Raw genomic sequence first — 23,448 nt, 5'->3', positions numbered from 1 at the left:
GGCACAGCAGCACTGTCCAGTCTATCCAAGCTGCCAACACAAGCTCTTTCTTCATTAAAGCTAAGAGATCAAACAGATCTCTTACTCAAGTTTTGTCCTCCTATACAGTACTCATTATTTTCAGTGTGCAGTAGATTTACATAAGTTTCAAAGCCTTCTCGTTGGGTAAACATCTTAAAGCTCAGCTGGAAGTGATTTAGAAATAATATAGTATCAAACACCTTAAACTGAGAAGCAGGTGGGAGATCTCCAAATCTCCCTAAGGAATGAAGATTCCAAAGTTCCAAAATCCTAGGTGTGATTAACCACTTCCACTGCTCAGCTTCAAAGGTTGAAAGACTGAAGAAGGCTGAGAATGCTACAGTGACTACATTTAATGAGCCTGAAGATACTGCTTTGAAGGCCTCTTCCTCAGCAGTGACTATTGGAGGAAAAATCTGAGGAGTGGGGAGAGAGACAGGAATGACATTCTTTTACGGGAGAGAAAAGTTCTTTCTGAAAACAGACATAGCAATCTTCATGCACAGAACTGTTTAGAAAAATAACTGCTTGGCTACAATTCTGGTTGCTTTTTATTAACCATGAAAAAAGTGAGGACAGTGAGTAGGGAGGATGGAGGATTATGTAATTTAAAGACGATCAATCTATCATCACCGTAAAAAAACAACCCAGGAAATCCAAAGTCAAAAAAGAAACTGTAAGATAAGGAAGCAATATTTTAAGACAGAATGACTGTGTCCCATGTGGCTGTTTCTACATGACTTCAATGTTTGTCAATGTACAAACACAGCAAAGCAGTTCCTCAGAAGCTTCTCCCTCAGGGTTTTCTATTTCAGGGTAAACCCATTTGTACAGCTAGGGCTTACAGCAAGTTATTCACCATAATGGATGAATTCTCTGCTCCTTTCAGTTAGGGCTGGAAGACAGAAACAGTGAAATGGGGAGCAGGATGTAGATGGCAGAACAGGCAAGAAACTGGACACAATTTTTTTTTTTAAGAAAATATACCAGAAGAGTTCTGAAGAGCTGCAATTCAAATATAATTTCTAAATCCAGCACATTCTTCTCTTTAAAAATAAAAAATAAAAAATCAATCTTAAGTTAGACTTTTGCCTTTCCCCCCTCCTCATCCCCTCTTCCCAGAACACATTCCCCTTCAACACAGTAACAGCTTGTTGCCTTCATGCCCAGTTTGTAGCAGCACACTGATGGCAGGAACTTTTCCTCCTATCAGCTTTGCTATGTTATTCATAAAGAACATCAATTGTTCCCATCAACCATGACAAAGAGATGACATGCCCCTGCCGGGAGGAACTCACAGGAGTCCAAATTAGCTGACAGTAAACAAAGGAGAAAAACAGGATTGCAGGCAGAAACATTTATGGAATGTTTAATGCAACCAGACCATGTCCTAGTTTTTGCCAGAAGTCTCACTCTTCCTAGTAGGCTTTAGATTATCTTAAATCTGTCAGTACGTGTATATTCAAAATACCCACTGTAGTTCGTATATACAATGTGTCCCTATACCAAAGATATATATATCATACTTCTTACAGCATTTCTCTCTCCTTGGCTATCCCTCAAAATAAATAAATAAATAAATAAACTCTATAGATGCAAAGCTGGAAACAGATCTTACAAGATTAGAGATTACTTATATTTTGCCGGCCACAAGAGTTAGTTACTACTTATGAGCTGCTTGTGAGCAGTAAATGTGATCCCTGCTATTGCTAGTTAGATCCAGCACAGCATCCATAGGTTTGCATTCACAGAATTAATCCTAAAAAAGGAATGGTGACATGCTACAGTGTCACAAGACTGATCTAGGTTATCTTGCTGGGCTTGCTTCTAAACCATTACACTAACAAGGAAGACATCAAAGCTCAGTGACAAAAAGATGCTGGAGAAGATTTCTACCAGATTTTTCCTGCTTCACAATTCACAAAATCAAAGCTAAAGCCAAACACATCCTCACTGTAGACCTCACTGTAGTTTTATTGCTGGTTTTGTGTCGTGATTTTTTTTCTGTTTGGTTAGTTGGTTTTGTTTGTTTTTTAAGTGACAGCATCATCAATTCCTATTAATATGTGAGCCGAATCTTCACACACTACTGGGTTTTAGAACCTACACACATCAACAGAACCAAAAATCTAAAACTAAAAGCATGTTTTTTATGATTTTTTAATTTTGAAAGTACAAAAATTTGTTACACTCCTGTTAAGTAAAAGATGGTAAAAACCCCATGAAATGACATCACTGAAAGCTCATTAATGGCAAACCCTGCATAGGAAATAAAAAATCATTCTGGAAAACAAATTGTTTTCTTTCCAACTACGTAGAGATACTGCACACAAGTGCAAAACTCCACATTCTCCAAGTGACACTGGTCTTCCCTGGACCACTGTTTTGAGGACAAGTCTTACACAAACATATTTGCAAGAGGTAGATTCTCTGTTATAGAGATTTTTTTATAACATACTCCTTGCATTCAACAGTAAGGAAAAAAAAGTTCTACTACTAACAGCATTAAAACAAACACGTGCTGCCACCACCATGTGTATTTTTGTAACACTTCAAATAATCAGAATTTCTCACCATTCCGTTCCTAACCTCTCTTTCTCTCATCATCAGCACATTTTTATTCCATGCCAGCTACTAACCTGTCCAAATGTATTAAAAATAATTTTTAAAAAGCCCTAAGGAATCCACGCATTTTAGATTACCATAATGATGACAGAGATCACCTCATTCAACGGGAAAAACACACTTATCTACCACATCTCTCAGAGAACAGCACCTGATATGAAAATGGATATGATTCTGAATTTAAGATGCAAATTTGAAGCTACATTTTGAACAGAAAATGATGTAGCATAGACTCTTTCAAATCACAGAGAAGCTTCACTGTTGTGTTAAAAAGCTATCAATGTAATCACATCAAATTTGTCAAATTCTAAAGCTTTAAGCAGTATTTAAATAACTTAAGAACATAAGCAGTTCCTCTTTAAAAAAAAATCAGACTTACAGCACACACAATCATAAGTGTTGAAAAGACAACACTAATTCCTATGCTAGCTTAACACCTCTCACTTTCACATTCCCTTCAGGAATTGTTAAAAGCTTCCATGGTTTGGTTTTCTATTAGATCTCATTTGGCTTACTACTTTCAATAGCAAATATAAGAGAGCAGGAAGCATTTCAAGGAGGAGGTATCCTTCACTTCAGTTTCTTTTGATCCATTTAAACTTAGTTAGGCAGATCCTTCCATTTGGGCAAACTTCTCTTTCAGTGCTTTGCTCTGGCCTCAACTAGCTCTTTCTGGTTGCAAATACAGCCAGTGCCATACAGCTTAATAGCTGCATACATTGCACTGCAGAAATTTGAAAATAAACAAACAAAAATCATTGTGAACTCACCTGGTCAGTATTGTCACTGTGAGGTCTCTGTGGAAACAAAAATTTAATAGCTGTCATAAGCCCAAATCTTCATCCACTTCATAAATATCATCATATTCCTTATCCAAAGACAGGACACACTTCCACTTCGCTGAGCTGCAGAGAAAGTAAAAACAAATACAAAGGAAGTGGTTTTGCTTCCTAAAAGGAAACTGAGCAATTCTATTTCAACATTATTAGAAAACTTGAAAGAAACCTTATGATTTGTGATGGCTCTGAGCCAGAACTGAATCCTAATTGGCAGCAAAACCATTCTAGAACATACACAATTAAGTAACTCTTAAAAAAAAAAAACACCAGAATTGAATTATTTTAAGCTCACAATTTCAAAATTGCATACCATATGTTCGTAATTGTACAAGCAGAGATCTTAATCACACATAGATCACAGTCAAAGGATGATCAGTTAACAATGCAGCTCCGAAAAGCACACAAAGGCAAAGCTGCTAGCATGCTTGAGTTGTTACACTTTCTGTTTTTTAGTTAAGATTTTCTAGTTAACCGTTTTAACTGTCTGAACAAATCTCCTGCCCGCTACGAGGCTGTCTTCTGCAGGCACTTCCAGTATTAGCCTTTGAACATGTTTCTGGACACAAATCTGCCTCCCTCTGCTTCATTGTCAGAGAATGTATGCTGCTGAAAAACACTTTTCTAAGCCTTAACTTAGCAAGTAAATGTTGCAGGGATTCACTTAGAACTAATTGAAATCAGTCAGTGAGGTCAAGTTGAATAAACAGACTACGTCAGAGGTTTAGGCTGGGAAGCTGGTAAGTGGAAGAAGCAGATTTTCCCACACCAGGTCCAATTTATCTTCCCCAGTATTTGAGATGCTGTTAGTACAAGGGAAATCATTTTCCTCTGCGTAACTCCCCTTGCACTCAAGAAAGGTGGATCTGAGCTCCAAGTCTGTCCTTATTCTTTTCATTCCAGATGATCTTACACTGGTCTGTTTATGACCTCGGTCTGTTTAATGTTTCAGCTCATACTGATAGGAAGGCAATTTTGTCAGTTTTCCTGCCATCTAACTCCAGAAGGGTGATTAGATAAATGCATTAGTATATAGTCGGTATTTTCTGCTCCCCTTTGTTTCCCACAACACTTCATTCAGCTGTCAGTTTGTCTGAGTGCAGAACAGATGAATGAGGAATAATACAGGGAGCACACTGAGAGCTCTGCAAAGGCAGCTCTTGTTTTTACCCCTGCTCGCCATGGCAGCAGCACAGACTAACCTCCAGAAAGGTGTCATCTTAAAATTAGAGACCATTTGAGTACAAAAGTTGCAGGCAGGCTGATTATCTCTTTAAAAGGAAACAGTTTTGGGTCAACAGTGCTGGCATTAAACATGACGTCCCACTTGAAAGGCTCATTGCATACATTTTTGTTGCTAAGATCCAGGAAGGTGTTTTTTCCAGAACACATTGGCCTATCTAAAGCTCCCCATGAAGGTAACCAGAAGATCTGACAGACAGAAACGCAAGCCTGCATTCAGACTTCTAACACATCATGAGCAATTGGTCAGCCAACACAATAGCCAGAGAAGGTGGCGAAGAAGGTGAACAATTATGGAAGAATGCAAAATACAGTGTCAAGCATCATCCTTTTAGAAGAACCCTTAACAAAAATATATACACAGTATTCACAGGGTTTATTTTTTAATCATTTGAGAATATCACCTGAAGAGAACACAAGAAAGTTTCTTCCACTGCATAAGCAATTGGGGAACTTATCAAAGTGGATGTGGAGACAAAGTGGTGTTTTGTTCTCTTCTCCACAATAGAAGACATTAATTGTGCGTCAACTTTCTGGGGGAAATAGACTTCATTCTTATTACACAGGAAGTTTAACAGGGCTGAAAAACTATAGATGAAACATCTGGCGTACAGTTATTGAATACTACATCTGAACAGTACTTGTGATCGATGTCTTTCTCAAGAAGCACGAACAAATAAGTCTAATTATTTCAATAGAAAAATCTGTTATGTTCATGAAATATGTCAGCTCTCTAGCTTTTCAGTGCCCAGTTTACATCCTTTTAAACAACATGAAGCAGCCTGTCAATCTTGCTCTAAATCATCAGAACCATTCAGTGATAATCACACATTTACCATCCACCGTAGGAGCATTTTTCAGGAAAGCTACAATTTCATTGTGGCTCTACACAAAGCAACAATGCAATCGGGATTAACTATTATATTAATGACTCAGGCCCTGACTGGGCACAATAAAATGACATCATCTCATTTAAAATAAATTTAAAAAAAATCGGAGACTCAGTGATTCTAACAATACCCCTTCCCACTTTATTTCTTCTCCAAGAAAAAGCCTCACCCAACTGCAATCAGTGACCACCTAATACTGTTCACAAAAACAAGAGCATTCTTTTTGAATTCTGAAATAAAAAAAAAAGGCCATAAAAAAAGCTACACGGTCAAAGCTCACATGGTCCTGCAAACACTTACCTACCTTCCATCTGGAAGCATTGTGTCTAAAATGTGTAAACTTTCTGCCCTGATTTACAAAGACAAATGTTTGCTTGACAGAATTCCAGTTAGATTTCACCAAGAGCAGCCTGATTATAGCGGAACACGAAGCATGTCACAGTCTGTATCGTATTTCTGATGTCTTTCTGGAAAGTTCCTACATCCTTCAGCCACTGTCATCCAACACGTAGCTTGTGATCAACTCTTTTCACTTATATTTATACTTGTGAGATTTATACCATATAGTGGCCTGTATTTATCAAAGAAGGCATTCTGAAAAGCATTTCAAAGAAAAAGTGTATTTCACAGCATAGCCTTCGTATCAGTGCTACAATATTTTAGTACAATTCCAGTATAATTACCTTGAATCTAAAAATCAAGTAGGTAGAAATCACGCATTGAATTGATACTTAAAAGTCTTCTCCCAGTTGCTTAGGGTTTCTCCTCATTTTTCTACACAATTTAAGCTCTTATTTTCAACTGCAGTTTCCCACCCAAGCTAGAGTATTTTTAAGCACAGCCTTAAACATGAATCAACGCATCACTTACTTACTGACTCCATTCCTTCTCACAGCAAGTCAAGACTAAAGGCTATGTTCAAACACTTCAAATCCCACTTTCTGCTGGAGCGGTTTTGAACCAACTTACACTGTTCAACACGTGAACCACTGACTTCTTCATTTGTTTAAAACAAATCCTTCCTCACCTTCAAGGCTGTTGTGTGCTGGCACGTCTGGTACCAGTATGCATGGCAATGTGGCTCAGCTTTCATGTTTCTCCCCACCTCCTTGAACAACTTAAGGTAACACCACCTCCTCTATAGCATCCATCATAAACCAGAAATCCAATACCTAAATCATGAAGTGCATGCTAGTAGGTGGTTAGTAACATTTCATTCCTGTGCTCCTTTGATGTGCATTTATGAGCAATGTGCATCTCACAGTGGGTATTTTTGCATACCAACTGCCAGCAGAGTTTGTATTGTTACAATAAAATCCTTGGCGATAGGAAGAGAAGATGCAACTAGACCTGAACATCAATCCAATTAAAAGCCAATCTTAGGACTGCAGGAATTTGCCACTCATCTTCTGGGCAATAACATGCAGGTAAGATACAAACCTTTCAAAATTCAGAAAAACTCTTTCATAAGTTAAAAAAAAAAAAAACAAAACACAAAAACCTTGCAACTTCAGCAGGAAAAGCATCCAGAAAGATTCAAGCAAAAACTAGTTTCAAAGGTCTCATATGAGATTATGAAAAGAAAGGCCTACATAAGAAATCTCACAGGATGCTCGAAGTTTCTTTTGTCTAAGGAGGTCATGAGGGAGGAGTAGGTAAGAATCTAAAACCACCAGAGAAAGCAAACTGCATAGAGGTCAATCATTTTGCACATCTTGAAACGCTGAGTTTTGTGTGTGCTTATTCCAAGGTGCTTTTTTTTTTTTTTTTTTTTTTTTTTGAATTAAAAAAGCACAGAAGACAGAAGAATGCCTTACTGAAAGCAAGCTCACTATTACAATACTGACACAGTGTAACCAAGCGCCAGAAGACTGAACAGATTGTGACTGCTGCAGGAATACACACTATCTTGGTTTTGGCTCCTGTCAGATCTTTACAAGAGAGCTGGCCATCCCGTAAAGGCTTCCCTATCTGCAGAATAGGGACTGTTTCAGTATGTTCTGGACCTTATAAAAATTAACATTTTGGTACTGCTGAGTTTACATTAAAAATTTAAGAGACTACAATTAAAAGGCATTAGTGAGAAAAGCATACGTGCCTTAACCATGCACACTACTTTTAGTTACCTTTTAGAGAAGATTAAAATTAAGCAGCTTTTGCTTTCATCCCACTCACACCCTCCCACTACAAAGTCTGTCTGAGATAATCCTTCTTCTACAGACGTCAAAACAGGGCATACGTATTACAAGGAATCACTGCCAAAATATGTTGGCTTAATACCCCTTTATTATCGTAATATGGGTACAGAAACTTATTAGACATGACAGTTTATGCAGTTAGTCAAGTATAGATCCACTTACTGAGTCCTTTTTTTCACTCACGTAGAAGTATATTCATAAAATTTGTAAAGGAGAACATTAACGGTCTGAACTAGATGCACGTCTCAGATTAATGCCAGGCAAAACAGAAGGCTCCTAAGGTCACACACTTCCTACCCTGTCATTTCCATTGTCCCAGCCTCTATGCACAGCGACCAAACCAGAAAGTCAGGTCACGGGACTTACAAACACATTGTTTAACCACTTATTCTACCATTTTAAGCTACACTTTCACCAGTTCTTGTTTACTTGCGTGTAGCCTCGAATGCCAAGAAGATCTCCACATCAGAACACAAATTGGATGGCAAGCCCATTTGTGTCAGGAGGTGGAGGATTACTTTTCAGGATCCTGCAGTGCAGAAATACACTGGGAAGTTTTTCAAGGCGACAAAATCATCAGGGTTAAGTATATAAAAGGAAAGGACTGCTATCAAGTACACTAAAGGCAACAGTCAATGAAAGAAAAGAGAAATCCAGGCAAACTACTCCACACCAGCCGCAGTCTATCAGCACACAGATGATTAAATAGCGGTCCATTGAAGAAGCACAGCAGCTCTGAACAACGCATTCTATCTAGCAGAAAGGGTAGTAAGCAAGAAGGCTCACGTACATTCTGATGAACTCGCGAGTGCATTTCACGGGCTTGCTTGCATGCCAGTGAGCGTACACATACGCACAGCGTAAAGCCATTAAACCGAACGGATCCATCTCAATAAGCGCGCGGGTTAAGCCCACGCCGCTCCGGCCGCGCCCTGAGCCCCACGCGTCCGTCTGCGGAGCGCGGCTCGGAAGCGAAGTTCAGCGGCCGTGGCCCTACGGAGGCGGCCCGGCCACACGGGGCAGCGCACAGCCCCCGCCCGCTGAGCTCAGCCCGCGCCGGGATCCCGCCCGCGTTCGGCGGCGGTTCCCGGTTGGCCGAGCGCTCCTCGGCGAGCGGCGCGGGACGGGACGGGACGGGACGGGACGGGCGGACTGTTCCCGGCCGTTGCTCCGGGACAGCCGTGCCGCCGCCGCCAGCAGCCGCAGTAACGCCCCGGCCGCCCATCCCTCCGCCGCTCCGCAGCCGCCGGTTATTGCGGGTGTGGGGCGCGGGCGGCAGGGCGGCCGCAGCCGGGACGCGTCGGGGAGCGTTCCCAGGCAGCACTCCGTGCGCCGTCCCACCTGCCCGGCCGGGACGGCGAGAAGCAGACCGCAGCTCAGCAGCGGCGACGGGACGCGGCCAGCCAGGATACCCCGCCCGCAGCACCTCCGTACCTGCCCGGCCGCGCTCTCGCCTCTCCCCGGGGCCGGAGCCGCAACCGCTCCGGCTGGCAGCCCGCCCGGCGCCCCGACTCGGGCGAGCACCGCCCCCACCCCGCCCGCCGGCGCCCCCTGCCGCCCGCCACGGGACGGCCTCGCCCCGCCCCTCACCGTGACTCCCCCGACGGGGCGGAGCTGCCCGCGCCACGACGGCTGTCGGGCGGCTCTCGCGCCGCCTCCGCGGACCGTCAGCGTGACGGAGCCGAGTGGGCTCCGGGGCTGGGCGCGAGCGGAGCGAGCGTTCCTTGCGTTGCGGGCAGCCCGCCCCGTCACCGCGCCGTGTGGTTTCCCAGCTCACGCCCCACGCGGGATCCGAGCGGTGGCGTGGAGCGCCCTGCGGCTGCCGCACTCGTTTCTCACCTGGTGCAACTGGACGCTGTGACGTCACTCGCAAGCGCCCTTTAGAAGTATCGCAATTGTCAAGTTTGGAGACGGCCTCTAAGATCATCCAGTGTAACCGTGAAGTGCCGGCTCCCAAGTCCTCGTCGAAGGGGAATTCCGTGAATTTCAATACATTCCGTGGTTCCATTAATGCAAGTGAAGTCATTTTGTAACTCCCCAAAAGTCTGCCAGGATTCATGGCCAACAAAGACAGTTCCCAGCTCATCACTCCTTCCCCTCACAGAAGCCAGGAGCACTGGTTTCATCCTACACACAGACTGTGCTTCAAACGCCAGCTTTTCATCTATCCCTAAAACAGATTCTGTAACTACTACTACAGCCTGGAGGAGCGCCTCAATGCCCCCACCTGGACGCATCTATGCAGAACCTACACAAGCAGACCCAGCACCAGGCAGCTCGTAGCAGTGCCAGCAGCCCGTCAGCACTGCATTGGCCGTGGGCAGGAGGCAGCACCCAGGGCAGGACACACGCCAGCCTGGTGACACTCCAGGTCACCACACCTAGCAGAGAGACAACGCATGCTGTACAGCTGGCCAGGCTGATAGGATTTCAGCTGGACGTGCCCTGAGGTTCTTCATCTTTCACCTTCTGGGAAAAGAAGTGCAAATTTGAGTATTTTTGACTAACGGACTGTGCAGCAATGTGGAAGCTGCCCTGCAGATGGGTAGCCACAAGCCTGCAGCCTTTCCCTACTTCTGCTATCTAAAAACCACATCCAGAGTTGCTGAGCAGCACAGTGGAGCCTCTGCCAGCCAACAGCTGCACAGCACACACAGAAGCTGCTGTTCCCCCCAGCTAGCAGCAGCACATCCGATTAAAGCTCATCCATCATCATGACTTCTTTATTATTTTATTTTCTTTCTTTTTAGAAAACTCGTGCCAACCATCTGAAAGAAAAGAATGTTTTATGGAAGAGTAGAAGAGAAATTCAGGGATTCTAGATGCTGAACAGTGACACTTCTGACTGCTGTTCTGTGGCTCACTTCAGGGCATCACAGGATTGCAGAGTGCCCACAAACACACAGAGAACTCCAGCCTTTCCTGACACAGAAAGCAGAACACATGTTTTACTGAAAACCCATCTCCATATGGAAACAATGATTTATGACGGCAGCAAATGCTTGCCAGTACAATTACATTTCCACCTCAATCAGAACAAAGTATAATTCACATAGGACTTGGAATTTGGGAACTGCTAATCTGTTTTACTTGCAACAAAAGGATTTCACTTCCTTCACAGAATGCTTTCAATTTGCAGCCTGAAATGCAGTTGTCTGGATACACAAAAGAAATTAACTTTGCTAGAGATGGTCATTTTTTAAATCCATCACGTAAAAGACTATGAACTCAAAAGTTGTTAAGATCTTGAAAATATCTTTGCAGAGCACCATACACTTGGGTTTTACAAGGATGAAATCAGAGGAGAAAGTGAATACGCAGAGGACGGAACTGCAGCTGCTATCTGTGGAGCACACTGGAGTGATGTGCAGTCCCACCACATCACTTTGCTTGGTATTCTGGCCAAAAATCTCCAAATAGCATGAGTACTGTTTCACATCATCAGAATTTGCTCCTCTGGCAATATCTTTAAGGTACCCATACAGTTCAGTGAAATAACTATGAATTAACAAGTATTTTGGCCGCCAGTGGACACACACTGAGCTACCTAACAGCCACGAGCTGATGCTGAGACAGTCCCCAGCTGCCCGTGGTCAGAACACAGCACAGGTCCTCTGTCTGACCTCTATCCCAAGAGGTAAACTGACAGTCTGAATTCAAAGGATAACTGACTGTGAAATGCAGCCCCATCATCCAAGGGAGGAAGCACTCATTTTATGGTTTACTTAGAAGATCCTGATTCTTATTCTCCTAAAAATAAAGCAGGATCAAGTACATCCCAACTGCTGTATTTGCCTATGGCCTGCATTCCCTTATTCTCCATTGCTTGAGGAAACAGGAATAGGAAAACAGATCCCATTTTCACAGATACAAATATAACTGTGAGTAAGACATTGCTTATCAAGAATTAAACAATGCATGCAAAAATTCAAAGGAGGACTGTTAGGAAAAAGAAGAAAAAAAAACGTTTTCCAGCGCACCAAGTTTACACTGATGACAGGTGTTACTGGCCTCTTCCCAAGATGAAACTCCTGAAGAAAAAGCTTCTTTTTAACACTGCTGAAAAATCTCTCTTTTGTTTTTTTTAGGGAGGGCATCAGAAAGGGAGACAAGTGTAGGGATTCCTACACTGGTAGGCCTTCTGTTGCAATGCAGACTTGCAGTGGGTATCCAAAAGAACAGATGAAGAGAAAGCTAATGGCTGCACCACGGCCAGAAATCTGTCCCCTACAAGATTCATCTTTGCTGTCTTTAGGAATGGTGCCCCATAGAGAGCATTTGAGCATATTAATATGGAGTGATCACAGTGTATTTGATTCTTAGCAGTATATAAATGAGTAATATTTTTAAAGTGCAATGTTGAATTTCAAGCTATTTAAAGAAGAAAGTGTCAACATAACTGGTATTCATTTCTGAATAATTTCACCATAACTGTATGTTCTTTTTATGTGCCTCACATCCAAGATTAGGGTTTTAGTTTTCCTTGAATGATGCAAAGAACGCTGCAAATTAACTAACAAAGTTTATGAGAAAAGACTTATTCATGACACTGATCCAACAAAGAGTTGGCTTGTTCTTAGAAATCACTCAAGTAATGTTACCTGTGCTAAGCTTTCATTCTGTGTGTCACTCGCTTTAAGTCTGTGCATGCCTTTTGATGACCATGAGCAAGAAACCTGGGATGGACCTTGTAAATATCCAGTGCTTACTTCTAATACAGAAACCAGGTAAACTAATAAAGAATGAAATGGAGGAAAAACTGTCTCTTTCACGTGCCAACACTGTCTCAGATAGTTTCAAATCAAAATATTTGAAGTCTCATCAGACTATGAGCTTTGCAGTTTGTAGTTTATAACCATTTATCATTTCTTCCCTGATTCAGTCCTTTGCATTTCTGATCTATCCACCATTAAGTTAATACTCGTATGTTAATATTGTCTAGGTATTATTTACAAAGTTCACAGCAAAGCTTACATTCCTTCATGGATCCAGATTCCTCTCTACTACAGATACTCCCATTCTCCTAATCTAAATGCTGGTGTGCTATCACTTTCAAAGTTCGTGAATGCTAATAGGGATCCAGCTTGTGTCCTCTATGCTTCCTACCATAATGTGGCATCTTCTGGAGCTTTAGTCACAAGTCTTGTGTAACAAAATTCAGCTGGTAATATCTACCACATTAAGTTTATTAAAACTTAAATTTTGGACTCATATCAGTGCAAGAGATTGGGAAGAGAGAGAGACATGCCATGGCTCCAATGACAAGTTTCCTGTCAGCTTTGCTAATAAAGGAGTGTTTCTGTCACTTCTAAGCTATTGCACATTTGATCTGCAAGACAATATTTTATCTGAGTTTATATTTGAATGGAAATTTAAATCTTGGTGCTGCCTCTGTACTCTACTATTTTGAGGCTCTGTACTTACAAAAAGTAAAAAAGAACAAACACAAGTTTCAGCAGTCTGAATCCTGCCTGCGGCTGCGTTTCTCAGTCACATTCCTGAGTGCTTTACAGTCCTTACTCTCCATCTAGCAAAAGGTCATGTCTGACAGTACCCTGTTCATTAGCAAGTGTATTTTCAGTTTGCTAATTACAGACTGACATCCTTTGTGTCTCATTCCTACTGCCTTTAAGTATAGTAAGAAACTGCTCACAGTTCTGAAGGAAAACCATTTGAAAGCAGTTATCTATGCCTGTTTTTGCCACCACATACCTGAAATCTGATGTCATTTCATTCAGTTTGTTTGCGCGTACTTCTGCCCCATTCCAAGTGTCATGTGACATATCTATCCAATGCCTGAACAAAGGCATCTCTGGTTTTACAGTTCAGAATGCCTTGATGACTCATGTACATTTTAACTCACTAACCCCAGTCTGAGTCTCATCATATCTTTAGGAATCTTTCAGTAATGTCAAAATCATTGGTCTGGGTACAGTGCAAAAGCAATTCACTGACATTTCTGTAACTGTTCTATTGCACTAGAGCAGCTTCTGTTTTCTTTAGTGGCTGCCTATTAACTTATTCTTCAGCATATCTACAAATACAGCTTTACAACCCTAAAGTCTCTCTGCAGAGAGTTGGTTCAGTTCAGCTCTCAAACATGCTGGTTGAGGTATGTCATGCTCATGTTAGACATTTTCATCTCTTCCTCTCAGGCTTAACTTCCTGATATCATCACACTTAGCCTCATCACTTTCATCACTAATTAAGCAAACAGAAATTTAAGTATGTACTAGCAATATTACCATGTCTTTCATTATTTTTTCTTCTACTCTTTACTGGTTGATTAAATCCCAAATAACAATTGCAGGTTCTACCCTGTTTCTCAGTGGTGTTAAGCAGACACAGAAGAAGATGCCTTATGTGGCTGTATTTGCAAATATTTTCCTTTCTTCTGGATAGCATAAGAAAGAAAGCATTTATTATTGCTCTTGTAGAGTGAACAGAATTGTGTTGTTCATACATGGCTCTAATGTAATGGAGTACATATATGTATATGACTAACTGGACTTAGTTCAGCTGACTTAGTTGCAGGACTTTCTGGAACAGATTAGGACCTCTGGACAAATACATTTTGAACAGTTGGTTTGACCCATTGCTTCCTTCCTTTTCTAAGCCCCAGTGTCACACAGCTGGGCACATATCAATCACAGGATTAAAATACAGGCATCTCAACCCATCAGGACAACACCTTAACCCAGCAGGACCCCTTTGTGGTCACAAGAGGTTTGTCAGGGCATATCAGAATAACAGAGGCCCCCTGATCAAGACTTTCAACAACAGTGCTGTCAGTTACCTAACTGAGAAAGTTCTGAGTATTCGTGGGGATACATATCACAGAGTGGCAATATTGCACATGATGCCTCAATTGCGCTGTTTCTAAATGTGAAAACAAGGTGTCACAAAGAAAAAAAGAAAAAATGCTGTTTCTTTATGAAGAAATTACTGCAAGCAGCAGAACCACAAGTTCTACTTGGGGCTGAAGCTTTTAGAAGAGGAAGTCTGCATGGGACCGCACTCCTGGAAGAGCATAAATGGACTAAGTACACTAAGAAAATACTGTTATCATGCACTGTGATTTCACCCCAAGAACCAACTACTTGTTCTCACTATGAAGAGGTTCAGCTATCATCTTTGTATCCAAACTGACTTTTTTGGTGATGGGTTTTTGCTTGTTTTGTGTCTTATCTTATGACACGTTTTACATGAGTATACACGAGTCCTGTTCATAATTCATTTCAAAGTAATTTTAAATACTCACTAATTTACTAAAATACTCACTAAATTTTAAATACTCACTAATTTGAGAGCAAAACAAGTGAATCAAACTCTGATTTTTGTTACAACCGAAGACTTATTTTGATTACAATGATAAAAGAGTTATTCTTTTAATAGATTTCGACCTTGGTGTTATTCTGTACATCTTAAGTTTGAATAGCACATACAATGAGATTTCAGAACAACTTCTTGAAGAACAGCCTTAATCCAAAATTAAATGTTAAGGAAATTTGTCTTTAAACCACCCTGTGCTGCTTTGCCAAACAGTAGCCAACAGTGCATAGCTATGAGATAGAAGCAGACTTGGAGGCAATACACACATTGCCACTCTACCCGTACTATTTGGCTAGCTTATTATTTCACCTATTTAAAGTTCCACTTAGTAATTTTCCACCAAGATTAGCTTCTGAAAGGAAAGCCTACAAAGGGTTTAGAAAAGTCCTCTGGAACACAGGTCTCTGAGATTGTCTGAATATCTATCGTTGCTTTTATTTGCATTTCAAACAGCTCAGATGAAAGTACAAATGCCCCACAAAAAGGCAGCAGGTGCATAGACAGAGCAAAAGCCTCAAAAAACAACCTTTAAGATAACTGCATATATACACAACTACTCTCTAGTGTTATTTCTGGTACCAAATAGCTCCCTCTGTCTCCCTGGAATAAGGCATGCCATTCTGACAGCACTTAATTGGCTCTAAGGGTACCAAGTCCAGCTGCTCTGCCTAGCCAAGTGCCACAGCTGCCTTCTCTCAGTCCAGAGGAGCTGAAGAGAGGGATGGGGTAGGAAATTAACAAAAAAAAAAAGTGGAAAGTACACACCACTTCAAGAGCTCCATTCCCAGGGTCTCACAAACCTGACTAGAATCTGGATTGGAATTTTAAACGGATCCATTAGGAGCAGCAATTGGCTTCCTAGGCAACCAGGGTGGCCGCATTGCTGCGCTGTTTACATGGAGATGGGAGGAAAGGGTGGGGGTGCAGCATATAGGAAATTACCCTTATACATTCACAGGAGAGTTTCCCGTTCATAAATATTCTTTCTGCAAAATGTGATTTTAGGCCTCGACTTGCCAAAGAAGTAGGCAATGAAGTTATTCAGAGTGACAGCTTTTAGCCTTCTGTTACTGGGTACAGTGGGACCAGATGCCAGCAAAACTGGATTTTACTGAATGCTTATATCTGAATGCTTCCCTGTACCTGCAGAACTTCCAGACACCTTGCTGGGGAGGATTTCTGACCCTTCTGTTAGGCAGAACTAAAGAATTAGTCCATTAAGCTAGGTGAATTTTAAGCACATTATATTATTTCTTTGCTGTATTTAGTTTTCAGGAAAATTGCCAAGTTCTATAAAGTCTTATTAGCAAAATGCACCCAGGAAAAAAAAGAAAAAAAGAAAGGCTTCAGCACTTAAATTATCATTACTGACTCTCTTACCCCATTCATTCATGTGCTTCAAACCTGCTTGTGAGGGGCTCCATCCAGATGTGAAGAGGGATGGCTGTTCCTTTCAAGTCATTGTCCTTCTATTAAAACCAAAACCAAGGGTGCCAAATAGGAAATACCAGTGTCCCACATTACTTGTTTATTTCTGCTGAAATTTGAAAATGGGGGATCCCATGGAATACTTAACAGACACACACATACAAGCTCAAGATGAAATACAAATATTATTTATATAATACTCTTTGTCACTACAGAGGGGAAATTTTCATACGTAACAGTACGTGCCAGTCTCCTTAGCATATGATCTGTAACATAGGTACAGCAACATTTGGCATAGTGAGGTGCTGCTCCATCAGGAGGGAAAGAAAAATTCAGATAATACAGGTGGGCGTAGTAGAAACAATATTCAAATAAAAGTATTAAGATATTATTACTAGAAATGTGAACCAAAGAATTCTGAAACTGAATAGCTTAGCTTCATATTTGTGTGAACATACCAATTAGCTAAGAATACAAGAAAGATGTGTATAGCTTGGACCTGTCCTAATGCAAGGAAATAGTACTGCAAGACCTTCCTTTACAAACATTTAATCTTTACAGCTTAAAATTAACACTCATTGATATATTCATAGGCTCATAGGTACATTAGGTTGGAAAGGACCTACAAGATCATCTAGTCCAACCATCCTCCTATCACCAACCCTAACCACTAAACTACTAAAACAAATCCTACATATTGTGAATCAGCACAAGGCTTCTCCCATGCAAACATGTGCACATGCTACTGGATCAGATGAGTTTCTAGAATGAACACATACAATTGCTCCAAGGCAAGAATAGTAGTGTACTGATGTACAGACGCCTCAAGACAATTTTATTTCTAATTGTGAAATAAATAGCAGCTGAAAATAAGCATGCATATAGGTCATTTAATTCAAGCAAATATTATCTAGATCACAATAAGCTTACTTAATTATTGAGGTGACACACCAACTTAGGCAGATGAGAACATCTGTGAACTATCAATCAGGGCCTTCTCCCCAGTGTGGATTCCTAAGCCCATTTCTAACAGTTTTTCCTAATACAATAAGAATACTAACCCCAGTCCAGGCTAGTAACGTCTTAGGCAAATCAGGTTCTTTTTTTGCTAAAATATCTAAGAGAGCATTGGTTGGTCCTAGAGTCCTAACTTGGAAAGGTGTTTACAGTTTTCTGCCATTTATGTTTTGTTAATGACTTAGTAACACATTACTACAGCCTCACGCTCTTTAAATGTCCTTTCTTCCCAACCTACAAGTTGCCTCCACACTCCTTTTTAAGCCCTCCCTTTCTTACCTATGCAAGTACAATTCAATTGCACTTCCTGTCAGCTGTCTTCTGTAGAGTTACTGAAGATTTCAAGCCATATAAATAGAGCTACTTACCATATGCTTTTAAAATCCTAGAGAAGTACCTTAGACATTGACAGTTGTATTTGGTGCACATCCCATTCATACTGCCTCTAAACTACAGCTGCATACCATAGGGGAGGTTTTCTGCTCCCTTTGGGGCAGAGAGCAGTAACAGCCGCATTACCCAAGCAATGGAAGAAGCACAAATTTAGAGATTGGGGCCAGCTTTGCCTTAGAGCCCAAATTCTCAGGTGAGTTCAGTGAGAACATAGGTCCCTGGTTAAGCTACAAAGTAAATCCAGGTCAGATTGACGGGCCCACAATAAATAAGACCAAAGTTAAGCCAGGCAACCAGTCCACAGGTAGACTCTGTAGTAATGCAGAGAGCTATAAATAAACCAGAGAGCAGTGCAGCTTCCTCCCTACATACAACAACAGAGTTGACACCAGCACCAAAGGCCCCACACTTAGGTGACATGGACTCCTGAGCTCCTAAGCAGGGACTTGGGTAAGTACACCAGCTGAGGTGCCCTCAGGGCTCTAACACCATGCTTCCCTCTCATATGAACCTCAGGCAGTGTTTCTTGTCCAGAGTCATGACAAGTGATATCTTCCTCGGTGATCTGGGTTGTCTATTAATCAGTTCTTTTAATGTTCTACAGATAGCACTGCTGGCTCTCAACAATCAGCTGTTATAAGGTTTCCACCACCATCAGTTCAGATATGTGTAAAGAATATGAAACATAAAGGGTCAGGATACTATCCTGAAATGCTATAGTATGTCAGGAGAATGATGTCTTCCCACAGATGAGGATCCAATGTATGTAATGGGGTGGCAACAAAACCTACTTCAGTGTGTCTGAGGAATGCTTGAAAGAAAACTACATGTTTTGAACTGCTCACTAAAATGATAGATGCTAAAAACAGATGCTTGGAGATTACTCTCCATTGCATATATTGTAAAAAAAATATTAATACTTGTATTTTTAGTACATTAAAGACAGCATCTTTTTTTAGGTTAGAAGAACTAGTAATAGGTCAAATGGTGGTCTTACAGGTCAACAATATCTAGCTGAACACAGAGTCTGTCAGCATTTAGTGTTCATGAAGACTGCTTGCCAGTATAAAACGTTTGTCATTGTCCCTGGGAACTCATATATTTTCAGAAACACTGTGCCTTCTTTATCTTGTTAGTTTTTGCACAGAGCTAGCTGGCATGTTTCAAGGACAGGAGAAGATCAAGAAAATATCAGAAGGTATTGAGTTAGGAATACAAGACAGACAAATGACTTGTGGGCAGTGTGATGATAAAAAAGACCCTTTGATAATAGTCACCACAGAGAATTGCCAAATAACACAAATTGTATGCATGAGCATCACATCGCTCATAACGAAAAGAATCAACCAAGCAATGGCCCAAATGCTTATTTTCTCAAGTACATGTCTGAAAGCAAACGTTCATGTGAATGGAGCTGTCAGTAACAAACTGATTAATCCCACAGTCCCAAATGAAGAGTGATCCAGGTGCAGCAGTCTTAATAGCTTCATTTTCAGATATAGGAGAGAAAGGAGTAACGTTACTGCTGCTATCAAGAAGAAGCTGCAGGCCCTCTTAAATGTGAATTAGGAGTAGTATCTGAAGTTCACAGGTCCTGCCTAGGGATCAGGGCCCAAGGGATCATCAAACTGTTTATGTATGTATAGCACTCTGTGGAATGCAGCATGCCATGGAGCTTACTTACCAGACAGACAGGCAGAGCATGATACTCTCAGTCTGTCATTAGTTCAGAGGTCTACAAACATCTCCTGATTTGGAACCTCCCCTCTACATCTGTGCTATGAGAGATTGAGAGTTCAGATCTGTAACCCAGTACCAAACATTTATAAGTATTGTGTAGCTCAAGTGCAGAGAAAAAAAGAGTGACTTGCCTCACTCACTGACAGTCACTGAAGTGAGCTCTCAGTGCCACAGCTGCAGGAAACCAGGGGGCTATTTTTCTGACAGCCATCAAGTGAATAGAGTTTTCTATTTTGAGACTTTCATTACCCTTCCTCATTTCCAACAGTTTGATATTCCTCTCCAGAAGCTTGACACTGAAATTTGTCTTTTTTTTTGGTCAGAAACCAATGTTCTAAAATTGAATTTGGAATTGAAACAGCATTTAAGAGATTTGTTTTCCTGTATGCAGTGACAGTAGTAGTCTCAGACATTAGCAGATTCTCAGAGCTTCTAAAGTAGCGTATATCAGTTGTGCTTGATTTGTAGACTGATTTCTGATACACAAAGAGGACTCTGCCTTCACTCCAGTGACCTTGGGATTTATTTCAGGTTTACATCAGCATGACTAAGGGGAAGAGAATTAGCCCTTTTTAGAAGTCAGATGGCAATGAGTACGTCCCACAGGCAACTGCAAGTTATGAATAAGGAAAGCATTCTTATATTTAGTAATTTTTTTCCACTGAACTGCTGGTATGGTAGATATGTGTATAAAGATTATGTACAAAACAAATTGCCTCTCAATTGGCACAGGTACAAAGGCAGCTGGCTTCTCAGTTCTGCTCTCAGCTATACTGGCGTCAAATTTACTACACCTCCATGCATGAGAAGTAAAACCAAGACAAATGGGTTAAAATTTCTGTGAATAAAGTGAGACTGTACTGTTTGTATGCACTTGTTTATTGAGGAGCAAATGCTTGTTTCTGAACAGATTATAGGACAACCTGTGTTTCTCCTATTTCTAATGTTTAGAGGCCCTATTTATAATACACTAAGTTTTCTAATGTTTTTTTCTACTCTAGCAAATTAGAAATCCCCTGCAGAGGCAAAAATATTTAATTGTAGACCTAGTAAGCCTTCAAACTCCTAAAGAAAATAATTTGCTGATTAAATGCAGTAGCCTTTAGCCTCCTCGTGGCAGACTGAGAATGGTAACTACGTGGCAAAATCAGTGATTTTTACAAAGAGATCTCTGTAAAAATCTAGCATCAGCGATCTTGGGCATATATTTCCCCCTCTCTCATGTACATAATTTCTTACTCTTATAATAAATGTGCAGTTAATAGTCCTGTCAGTATATGCTTTAATGGACTCAGTCCTTGTAGTACTGGCTGTCACGATGTTTTAAAGACTACACCACTTGTCACAGCAGGCAGTGCTGTGTTAAGGCCTGTTTTGTTCTCAGCCAATGGATGGACAGGGTATTAAACCACACAGAGATGGGAAAGCTAATTTAGCACCCTGGATGCTTAGACAAATAAGCTTATTAAGAAAGACAAGCAGTATCTTGTTGTTTTCCTGCTGTTGATGAATGTAAAATGACATTATTCCTCTCTAGTTTTGAAACTAAATATTTTAGTTCTGAACAAAAGGAGGTGGGTAAGCAAGTGACTTTGAGGATTGGAGGAAAACATTGCTATTCTTTGCAATGAATGCCCAGAAGATGAAAAGCAGAATCGTCAGCATTGTATCTGTCATACTGGTGCCTCCATAATTCACAAAAGGATAGAAAATGATCCCAGGCAATTCTGACAGCAGCAAAGTAGCAGGGATCCCAGGGGCGTTCCCATGGAGCTCTGATTAGAAATGAAGACTTGTGGTACGTTTAATCTCATCTCCTGGAAGACTTTGCTATGTGTTAATTGGCAGCAGCACGTAAAGACCGGAACAGAGGTCTGACAAAGTGGGCTTAAAGTTGTGCAGTTTAGTGTAAATCAGTATCTCCCTCTCCCCTCTAACAAATCCTGAGTGAAATGGAAGAAAAATTGGACTTCAGTCCACCAAATATGAAGGTTCTGAAATGTGATTCCCCTGCCTTTCCTCAGCCTATCATTAGGCTGTCCTAATGATTGTCTAACTCCTGCTGCCCTACAGATTGTCTCTCCAAAATAGCAGTGTTACAAAAGACTACATTTAGTATCTCAGCCTTGCCTCCAGTTATTTCCAGTTCTCACTGTACATGCATAGCCAAGGCATTTTTAAGTTAATCCAGAATGTGTGGGATCAGTAAATTCCCCATATCTATCTCACAGAGTTTTGTCTTCAGGTAACCAGTGAATGAATGGAAAGCAGAAATACTGTGTATAGACTTCTTTAGGTCAAAGGCTATTATAAGAACTGAACCCAGTCTTTGTTCCTGCCATTTTCAAATATCTTTCAACACATTACTTTGTCTGGTGCAATGCAGACTATTAATGTGAAGGCTTTTCAAATAGAAGTGATGGCAAACGTTTCAGCTCTAATAATTGTTTTCTCTTCTTTGTCAAAACTAGTGACAGAAGTTTGAAATCCAATCATGCCAATATTAAAATGCAGATTAAAAAAAAAAGCTAGTTCTTGTTATTCTGGCAAGCAAATATTTCAGCATCAGCCAGTTACTGTCTGTGAAAATAACTCTGAAAAGTTCCTTAAGTGTCCACGATGGTATAATATTCTCTGCTTTCAGTTTTACTTTCTGTCTTTGGGTTTCCTTCATGTGACAGTGATTTAAGAATTCATTCTGTATTACTGTTACTAATAATCAGAGTTTACTAATAATCACAGATGCCTAATAATCACAGAAAGAAATGAAAGATCTTTGGGTGATATTGAGTTGCACATCATGCAAAGCCATGTATTTAAGGACTTGCATCCAGAAAGGATGGATGTGCTGGCAAATCACAAGCACTTTGTGCTGAGCCAAGGGGTTACGATGGAGCCGCATGAGAAATACTAGTCCACAAAAAGCTGCAATTTTTAATGACTCTTTTGACATTTCTAGATCACCTACTAGAGAGAAACCTTGAATATTGCAGTTTTTCAGAACCAGCTTCTGAGTTTCCAGAAGCATTTTCATTTCCCATACAGTGAAAAAGAAATGAAAAATGTGTGGGTACAGAGGGAGAGCAGTGGATAAAGCAGACAGAGAAAGTATTGAAGAAAAAATATAATTTTAAGGGGAATAAAAGACCATAAATTCCAGAAATATGTCCAAAGACAGCCTTTGAATTTTTTTGGCAATAGCTGTTGCACTAAATGAAGTACCACTACAGTAAATGATTTTAGAGGGTATGAATACACAGATAGCAGGTGATGCCTTTTCAGCTTCCCTTTCAGCAGTATTATTTCTATGCTGTGGACCTAGAGCAAAGATTCTGCATGCTTGAAATATTCTGACAATGTTGTTTGTAGCCTGCAAAAGTCAGAAATAAAATTTTTCTTAAATTGAACCATATTAATAGGTTCTATTGTTCTGCAGTCAGAGTTCCTTACTATATTATTACAGTTTCTTATTATTATATGCATTATTAACTGTGTTAGCAGCAGGACATAACAAATGCAAAATACTTGTTCAGAAACACTACTGTTTTCAGCAGGGAATAATTAAGAATACATTTCAATAACATTTAGGATTCTAATGAATAAAAGATAACTCATGCAGGCAACCCAAAGGCCTGCATAATTTTCTCCAAGGAGGTTAAAATGTATAAGTGCCTAATTCACAAAGAAGCACTTTTGGGTCATATATTTTGATAGCAGACAAGATGT

At 40.7% G+C, this 23,448-nt stretch overlaps 1 protein-coding gene across 1 annotated transcript in view; it reads right to left on the bottom strand.

Annotated features, from left to right (window-relative positions):
- PXYLP1 (2-phosphoxylose phosphatase 1) overlaps positions 1-3,468 on the bottom strand; it is a 41,101-nt gene extending 37,633 nt beyond the window's left edge. Inside the window, exon 1 of the mRNA XM_065748080.1 lies at positions 3,417-3,468. The gene's annotated coding sequence lies outside the window, so the exon portion shown is untranslated. The remainder of the gene's footprint in view (positions 1-3,416) is intronic.
- Between the last annotated feature and the right edge of the window lie 19,980 nt (positions 3,469-23,448).

The sequence above is a fragment of the Cyrtonyx montezumae genome, unplaced genomic scaffold (genome assembly GCF_038088225.1).
Source record: "Cyrtonyx montezumae isolate F1298 unplaced genomic scaffold, pur_monq_1.0 scaffold_5, whole genome shotgun sequence".
Classification (NCBI taxonomy): domain Eukaryota; kingdom Metazoa; phylum Chordata; class Aves; order Galliformes; family Odontophoridae; genus Cyrtonyx; species Cyrtonyx montezumae.
Note: the sequence above shows the minus strand (reverse complement) of the source record. Positions and strands in the feature narration are given on the sequence as shown.